At 33.6% G+C, this 9,802-nt stretch overlaps 1 pseudogene; it reads left to right on the top strand.

Moving 5' to 3' along the window:
- Positions 1-2,127: 2,127 nt before the first annotated feature.
- Positions 2,128-3,139, top strand: LOC147484904 (SKP1-like protein 1A pseudogene; annotated as a pseudogene).
- Positions 3,140-9,802: the final 6,663 nt, after the last annotated feature.

The raw sequence follows: 9,802 nt of genomic DNA, 5'->3' as shown, positions 1-9,802 counted from the left end.
TGACGACAAAAAAAATGTACTAGTGTCTAAACATGTACAGTTTAAAACAATTGTGGAATCATAAACCATGTTGGCATAACAAGCTAGCTTGAAAATCCAAATTTTGCTTACCCACTATAGATTTTTGAGAAAACGTAAATATGAGAGAGAATTATATTCCCAATCTAGAATTTGTAAATGCTTTGTAAGCCGGTAACATCATTTTTTGCTATTAATATTAAGTACCCTTTAGCCAAAAAAAAATGTCTAAACATTGTACAATATTCTTTATTGTGCCTATGTGCATATTTTTTTTCCTAATGCCTTTTGGACTATTTTCCTTACAGTTCCAAATATATATATATATATATATATATATATATATATATATATATATATATATATATATATATATATATATATTTTTTTTTTTTTTGGGAATTTTAAAATGTTTTCCATAAGCATATATATTTGTAAGAAGCATATATTTCTAAGCACTTTCTTCTCAACTTCTTAATTTTCCAAAGCCAAATGTTTGTGTATTTATTTTTTTCTCCTAAATCAATCTATTAAGCAACCAGTCTTTTGTAATTCCAAAATTTACATGTTTTTTGTGATGGGATTCGAATTGTGTGTTTTTTTTTTATACTTTTAAAAAATATGCAAGGAAAACAAAAATTCGAAAAATAGGGTGTTATCTTATTTTAGTTTTTTTTTTTTTTTTTATAGTGACTAGTTGTGGCTCACCCTCACCCAATTTCCTGGCTCCGCCACTGCTTATAGGGTATGGGAGTGTTTTATGGGTGTTTCCAAGATTACCTTTTATTAATTTTTTAAAATCTAACAAAAAATTTAAATTGTTATTATTTTTTCAAATTTTTTCTGAAAAGATCCAATTCCAAATTTTCCGAATTCGGAAAAAAAATTATAGTTCTGAAAAAAAATTTGGAATGGAATTGGAATGTATAATCCATTCCGAAAAATTCTGGAAAATTTTCTGAATCACCTATATCCAATCCAATCCAATCCGAAGTCACCCCTAATTTTCGGGTTACCATCGAGATGTTGATTAGGTATAATACGGATAGCTCAGACTGAAAAAGAGGCCGACGGAGTTAGAAGTTTGGTGGATGAAGTTGCAGTGCTTACTGGGACGTTCAATTTATCCGATTACATATGGTTGTGTCGTAATCTGCCATCACAATTGAGTATCACAACTGAGTGGGCTTTAGCAGAACTCATAAGCCATTTAGACATGTTAAAGACAGCAAGAGAAGAGATTGACTCTGTAGTTGGAACTTGGAAAGAGCAGATTGGTGGAAGGATTCAAAATCTCCCATATCTCCAAGCAATTGTTAAGGAGACACTAAGGCTACATCAAGCAATTTTAAGAGAATCAACTGAAGACTGTACACAAATTTTGTAAAATTAATCTCCTTATAGGTTGGATCCCAACCTATATCCACAGGAGTGCATGGCTGAGTCAGTCTTGAAAACTCAACCTATAATGCAAGCTTTCTAATCCAAATTGATACTGTTTAATCCGATATGGCGATATATAATTATCTTTTCTGTTCATGTTATGACGTTTCTTCACAAAATTTGTGATACAGGACACTGAGTTCTTAGGTTCTTATTACTATTGGAAAAAAAAAAAGGTATTAAACTCACAAATCTCGTACTTGATGCCTTGATGGCCTTTATACAAAACAGATACGGCTCCGCGCTCGCCGGGTTGGTCAGGTTTCCTAATGCAAGTCCTACTCTCCTAAATCATAATCCCAACTTTGTTTCTATGGTCCTAATTCACACACAATCTAGTCATTCTAGTGTATAAGTATGCAAACCGTACTACGCTTTGAGGTTTTTTTTTCCTGAAGTCTTCAAACCTGTCATTCGAGATCGATAATTAGCATGGTTTTTTTAGATTCTAATTGTAATTACATAAGGGAGTCACATCTAATTTAATATAAGATTCAGAGAGAAAAATGGAGAATAATTATATAATTTAAGTTATATTATGGGGGTTCTTCTAAATTATTAATAAAGGGGGGGGGGGTTTCTAATTTTTGTGAGGGAGGTGTTTATAAATTGAGCAAATAGTGGAGAGTGGGTTCCTCAAAACCCGGCTATCATATAGCGTAGAGATTAGAACATAGAAGAAACTATTAAATTTCCTAGTTCCTCTCAAACTCCTAATATTAAGAATCCTATTTTCCAAATACAATTTGAAATCCGAATTAGAAGCTAAAATAATTTCACAAAGCTCTATAAATAGGGCCCCAACCGAAGGCATTATACTCATTATATTTTCTTTCATCACAATTAATTGAGTTCGTTTTTTGTTTGTTCTAAAAAAAAAATCTGTTTCCTGCTGCTGCTGCAATCATGTCGTCGGAGAACAAGAAAGTTGTAACACTTAAGAGTTCAGATGGTGAAGTTTTTGAAGTTGAAGAACATGTGATCGTTCAATCTGCGACTATAAACAACCTTATTGAAGATGGCTGCGCAGAGAATGGTATCCCTTTGCCGAACGTGACCGGAAAGATCTTAGCCAAGGTGATTGAGTACTGCGTGAACCATGCTGGCAAGCCTGATGCTAAGGATGAAGAAGAGCTGAAGAAGTTGGACAACGAATTGGTTAATCCTAATGATCAAGCAACTCTATACGAGCTTATTTTGGCTGCTAACTATTTGAATATCAAGAGCTTGTTAGACTTAACTTGTCAAATTGTGGCTGATATGATCAAGGGTAAAACACCTGAAGAAATACGCAGAACATTTAACATCAAGAATGATTTCACTCCAGAAGAAGAAGAGGAAGTCAGGAAGGAAAACGCATGGGCATTTGAGTGAAGGAAAGAAGGATATATCTCAAGTAGTTTTATTTTCTTGAATTATTTGTTAGAGAAGTGCGAATTAGACATACTAAAACTTTATATTCTACGTGTTCTATTTAATTTTTAAATTGTTTTAGATTTGATTAAACTCATAGTCCATGTGCAAATCTTATAAATTTTCAAATAAGTTATCCCCCTTATTTTTGTTTATAATTCATGCTGCGTCACAGGATAAGTTGAAGATGTTGAATTGTAGATAATGCTTTGGGAAAAAAGAACAAATAAATTTGGACTTCACTGAAATTTGTAAAAGATGATGATTGCTCTATGTACAGAAAACCTTGCTTCTCTGTGCAATCTATATGTTTGGTTTTGGAGTTTGGACCATAAATTTGTGAAATTAGAAAGATAAATAAATTAAAATAAAAATGGCATGAAACAAGAAGTTCCAATTGGTTGCATATACTAGGAGCAAATAAATTTGGATTGCGCTAGTTACTGTGGACAAACAGAATTAAGTCCAACATATAAGCCATTAATCGACTTTAGTGAGAACGGAGGTGCTACAAGAGGGAAGTGACATGCTCAATGGTTCTTTACGGTTCCTCACAAATACTGAAGGGTACAAATATATGGTTTGCGTGATAATGTCGTACAGATATAGTTACTGTCTTCTTCCTAATTTAATATAATTCAAAGTTTTGCATCTTTCCAAAACTTTTATAAGAGACTACTCTCTCGAAAAAGTCAAAAGTTTCTTCTTCTCACTCTCAATCTTATTCTGTCAGCCCTCAAAAGCCTAAAGTTACCTCTCACTCACTCTCTTCGTTCTCACAGATCAACCATGAACCTACCTACCATTTTTTCGTCCCCAAAAAATTTCATGAACAAGTTTTTTTTTTCTTGAAACATGAATTAAAAGGGTTAGGCTGACCCTCAGACCTGCATTAGAATCTCAAATATATCTTTCCACCCACATCATCCTCAACAATCTCTGCTGCTAAGATGAGATCAAGTGGAGGGACATTATGCAACTTCATACTTCATACCATGCAAGATTTTTTGGATTCAAACCAAGCACATAAGAAATTGAACAAAAATATGTTTTTTACAAAATAAAAGTTTCCATATTTGCATCTTTTCAACTAAAACAAGCGCAGCTTCTGTTTTCTGCCTCGCCCCTATTTTGCTTCAAACTTGAAGTTTCTATTTCCTTGGGTTTCTTTCTTCCTTTCAGCATCTAACCTAGCTTGCCACCGCATAAACTGTCTCCGGTGCTTAACCGTACCTCTGTACACTTTTCAGGTCGGTCATGATTTCATAGTGCATTACTATACTGTGACAACATAGGCACATAGCAATGACTCTTAACTAAATCACCTCCTCTAGTAGTCTAGTGAGTAGTGACGACTTTTTTTTTTCCATGGAAAACGTGCACACGATTTCAACAACCTCAATCCTATTTTTTATTTCTTGGATTGGTTTAAGTGTATCCAGTCTCTATGAATCTCAGTTCCCCATACAATGCGAATTTAAGTATCCACATAGTACTAAGAACTCATCCTCCACCATTCCTACCTCGCACCTGTACAAGTGACAAGGACCTGCAAAACTAAGTTGCATCAGAATAGTGGAACACAATATCCTATAAATCCCAAATCTCCTTTTTAGTAAGATAGTTTTATCAACTATTTTTTTTTTTGTTTGATACATATTCATATTGCAGCTGGGCTCATTTGTGATGACTTTGTGCAGAAGATTTATCGATAGAGAAAAAGTTGGTGATCATAGAAAATTCGAATAATCTTGAAGAAATGACCATTTCTGATGAGAAGGAAAGCCATTGGGTTGCGCCATATTTTGTGGTCGATATCATCTTCAACATCTTCACGAGGGTTCCTGCCCATAAAGTTCAAGAAGTGAGGTATAGTTGCAAAGAGTGGTATGATGTAATGAACAGTTCTTGTTTCACTCTCACCCACCTTCAGCACTCAAATCCTAGTTTGATTGCCATACCGATCGTCATGGTCTTACCAGTCAAAGAGGGCGTTCGCTATGTTCGTCCTGATATTATATATACAAATACATGAGAAAAAGAGATTAAAACCCAGAAAGTTTGTGGACAACACTTGCGAGTACGTGGACAAAACTTGCAAGTTCGTGGTTGATACTTGTAATGGCTTAGTGCTGTTAGAGGATGTCGTATGGTACTTGAAATTTTTGTTCTTCAGATTAGGAGGATATCATTATGACGACATTCCCCAGTAGTTGTAATTATGATTACCCCCATTATAATCTAAATTAGTGATTTCCCCCTAAATTAACGGTAAAACACATTCCACTAATTTTTTCGTCCTTCCGTCAAAATACATGAAATTACATTTATACTATTTTGCTCTTTCATATTTATTTTTTTATTATTATTCTATAGGTCCCACAAAAACAAATGTTTTCGATTTTTTTAATAAGTTAATAAAACTGAAAAAAGAAAATAATTAAAAAAATAATAAAATTAAAAATAAGTGGGGCTCACAATAGAAAAAAAAAATTAGTTTTGTGGGGCCACATGAAAATAAAAAGAAATTTTGATTTTTCTCTTTAAAATTGATTTTTTTTTCCTGTGAGCCCCATCATAATGAAAAAATAATAATTTCTAAAAAAAATGTGGATCCCACAAACACTAAGTCCTCACTTCATTTTTTATTCACTTTAAAAAACAAAGAAAACTAAAAAAAAGTGGGGCTCACAGTAAAAAAAATATAATTTTTTAGTTTTGTGGGGCCACAATAATTTTTTTTTTAAATTGGTTTTTCTTTTTAAAATTAATTTTTTTTTCTATGGGCCCCATCATAATAAAAAAATATTCTTTTAAAAAATGTGAGTCCCACAAATACTAATTCCCATTTTATTTTTTGTTTGTTTTTTTGTGGGGCCCATAAAATAATAAAAATAAATAAATATAAGAGAGTAAAATGGTATAAATATAATTTCATGTGTTTTAACTGGTTAAAGACGGAAAAATCAAGAAAGTCATAAATAATTAAAACATAAAATAGTGTATAAGTCACACAAACCGCAAGTAAGGGTACCGATCTCGCTCCTAATTCGCGCTCTTGCGGATTTACACCCAAATCGCCCAAAAATCGTGCTTTGCAAAAACTAAATCCGCGCTTTCGATTTTTTAGTCCGCGCTCTCCACTTTTTTGGTTATTTCTACATCTATATTGCTTTCCAATAATAGTGTATTGTTTCAATACTCTAACAAATTGCAATCTGGGATTCATGTTTGAACCAATTCAAAGATTTTTTTCAATTAGAAATTCGAAGTTGCATCCAATTTTCAAATTTGGCATTGCAAATGCCACCTTCAAAGTTTTAACTGATATGGATGATCAATTCATTAGAAAAGGGAATAGAATTGAAATAGAAAGAATTGGCAGTTGATCTTCATTAGCAAAGGGAATTTGAAGTTGCAAAGAGAAGAAGTACAAAACAGAACTTATGAGGGTTCTCCAAGAATGAAAAGGAGAAAAATAATGTATTTTGAGGTTTTTTCAAATGGAGCACACCTCTGTTTCACACGTGGCCCAAGAAATTGATTGTTATTTGTACCAAGAGCACATGACACATCACTGTATTTTGAGGTTTTATAAAATAAAGCAAGGGAAATAAAAATTATAAAAAAGTGGTGTAGTAACACATAAGTAAATCGTGTATGTATAGTGTATATATATACTTGTAATATGTATATCTACACACGCTCTCGCAACGCTCTAAAAGTGGGAGCTTCTCAAGTTAGCCGCTTTAACGCTCTCACTCCCGCTCCCGTTCTCGCTCTTGCTCCACGATCTGGTGACTAAGGTGTGTGATTGTACATCATATCAGGGTTACTTCGAGCATATATCAAATTCAAATTTTGCAAATATATATATATATATATAAAGTTTTGTTATATCCTACTAATATTTGCAATTCAGAAAATAAAATATTAAAATAAATGAATGGAAGGCGGAAAAAAAATTAGAAATTCGCTAAAAATCGGAAAAAAATCACTAAAAATCGGTAAACATCTTCGGAGACTTTTTACGTTTTTTTTGAAAATATAAGAAAATTTTGTGACTTATGATTACAACTACTTTGGGGTGTAATTCTTTTTGCCATACCATGGGAAAATCAATATTGTGACATTGATAATCGAAAATTCACCTAACCGAGATGTACCATGTGGTTTTCACAATTGAAAAACATATCACAATTCTGACTTTTGCCTTTAGTTTGATTGGTTGGAAAACTTCTCTAACTAACTCATGAATGAAAAACTTTTTGAGAAATTACATATATACATTATTCTTGCGTACTCGCATTTGATGGCGTACGAAAAAAAAATTGAAATTTTCAATTTTCAAAATTTTTCCAACAAGTTTTTGTTTATTTATTTTTTTAAATTGGTGAATGTTACATTCGTTAGAGTTACATTCTTAAAGTCCTTCCCAAAAAAATTTCTTAAATCAAACTTATCCACAGGAAAATAAGGAATCAAACAATCGTTACATCACTTACATGCATAGAAGTATAAAACAAATAGGAATCCTCTTACCAGTGCAATTTCTTTTACTTCCCACAATAATTTCGTAGTAGAGGCCTCGAAAACGCCTTACCATATAATCTACAAGTATGCAAACCATGTTGCCGCATTGGGTTTTTTTTTTCAAAAGTCTTAAAGTCTTAAAACATATCCCTCGAGTTCAATAGTTAACATGATTTTTTTGGATTCTAATTGTAATTGGTAATTGTAATTATGTAGGAAAGACTCATATATATTTTTTAATATGGAATACTTATGTTATTTAAGTGACATTAGAAAAGTTTTTCTAAATTATTAATAAAAGAGAGCTTGTTCTAATATTAGCAAGGGAAATTGGGGATAATTATATAATTTAAGTGATATTAGGGAGGTTTTTCTAAATTATTAATAAATAGGGGGTTTGTTCTAATTTTTGTGAGGGAGGTGTTTTGAAATTGAGCAACTATGGAGATTACAAATTGCCTACACGACAGTGGAGAGGGATTCCTAAATATCCGGCTATCAAGGCATCTCCAATAGGGGGTGTAAACCGTATAAAGTGGAAATTTTACACCCCAAATATCAAAAAACTCTTTCCAATGGGAGTGTTATACCGTAGGTAATAGAGTACTAGTTGATAGAAAGGGTGGGGAATTCCCCCTCTCGCTATTAGCTAATAAAAAGCCCAGATGACACTCGAACAGACGTTTGAATAAAAAAATATTCGGACGTCAGTTGGAGTGTCATCCCTATCTATTTCTAAAGTCACAATTTGAAAATTTTAAACTCGGACGTCACTTCAAGTGACGTCCCACTTTAATTTAAAGAGGAACGTCACTTGAAGTGACGTCTGAGTTTAAAATTGAACTTTTTTACGCTTCTCCATTGGGAACAATAGAGAGTGGATATTTATGGACTCTATAATAATTTATAATTGAAGTTGTAAAATCCTAATGGCACCTAGGTGGCGCCTATGTGGAGGTATAATTTTACACTCCCATTAGACATGCCCTCATATAGTGTAGAGATTATGGGTTTATAGGTTTCCTTATTCTAACAATCTAACCTGAGCATACCCCAAAAGACATAAAAGCCCAAGCCCAATTGAACCAAAGCTTTTTACAAGTATTAAGTGTGTAACCCCTCCAAGTTGCACCCTCCTTGGGCCTATGGTTTTTCAAAGCTTGGATTGGACCAGAGTTAGATCTTGGTTTACCCTGAAACAAGGAAAGATTAATTCAAGTGTTTTACCCACTATACTGTCATCTACTCATCCTTGATCCGCCTCATCGTCAGAGATGGAGACACCCATGAACCATGTTTTCCTTTTTGTTCCTTAGCCCAAAATTATGAGTTGGAAACACAGTGACCTTACTGTTTTCAATACAACACTGCATACAAATGTTTTGGTAAAGAAAACAAAAAGAGGCAAATTATGGGCCGTTGGTTTACCCCACAGGCCCCAAGGCATAATATTGTGGTATATGTTTTTCTTTGATATTGTGCTAAATGTACCATATTGTGGTATATCAGTATACTGTATATGTGTACCTTCCTTTCATTCTTTGCCATGGCCATGTGTTGTGTACAGTTAACGTCATGATTTAGTGACTCCACCCTCCACCTCTCAAAATGTCTCTCTTTTGTTCCATTTAGAAGACCTCTTTTGTTCCATGAGAAGATCTCAGCTGGGTCTGCTAAGCGCTTAAGCCCTTTTAGGTACAATTGGACCATTCAATTACTACCTTGACGATGGGGGTAGTATGGTTATACCTTCTCTTATATCTTTACCTATTCTTTTATAGGCTTATATAGTTATATGCATGTGCAGGTGGAAAACTTCACCTGCTCTGCACTTTTGGAGTAGTTGGTAATTGGTAGTAGAAATGAAAGAGATTATGTTAATAGAAAATGTAAAGAATGAGAAAAGTGGTCATGGGAAACACCGAAGCTATTATATTCAATTCTCTTGGCCGTCCCTGAAGGCATTCCACTGAATAAACTAATGATATCAAGGAAAGGTACATTTATTGTGCACCATTCAGTCCATTGGCTCTTTTCACAGTTGGATTAGTAGTCTCCCTGTTTGAAGCACTTCTTATCACAAATGATCATTATCATTCCAATGGCATTACTTTTCAAGCAAAATTTCCAATCCAATGTAATGTAATAATGTATACAATGCACGACACGCATATAATGTCTCATGTTTAGGGCAGGGAATTGGGTCGGGTAGACCCGAATCCGACCCGACCTGATTACTGAATATATTGGGTTTGGGTCGATTTTTATATCTGTTTATGTATTCAAGTCGGATTCGGATTCGGATATAATTTTTAAGTTTTTTTTGAATTTTTAGTATTATCCGATCGGGCTAGTCGGGTTCGGGTCGGCTTCGGATATTAAATTTCGGATATAA

Source organism: Coptis chinensis, chromosome 7 (assembly GCF_015680905.1).
Source record: "Coptis chinensis isolate HL-2020 chromosome 7, ASM1568090v1, whole genome shotgun sequence".
NCBI classification, from domain to species: Eukaryota; Viridiplantae; Streptophyta; class Magnoliopsida; order Ranunculales; family Ranunculaceae; genus Coptis; species Coptis chinensis.
This window is presented reverse-complemented; position numbering and strand designations above follow the sequence as displayed.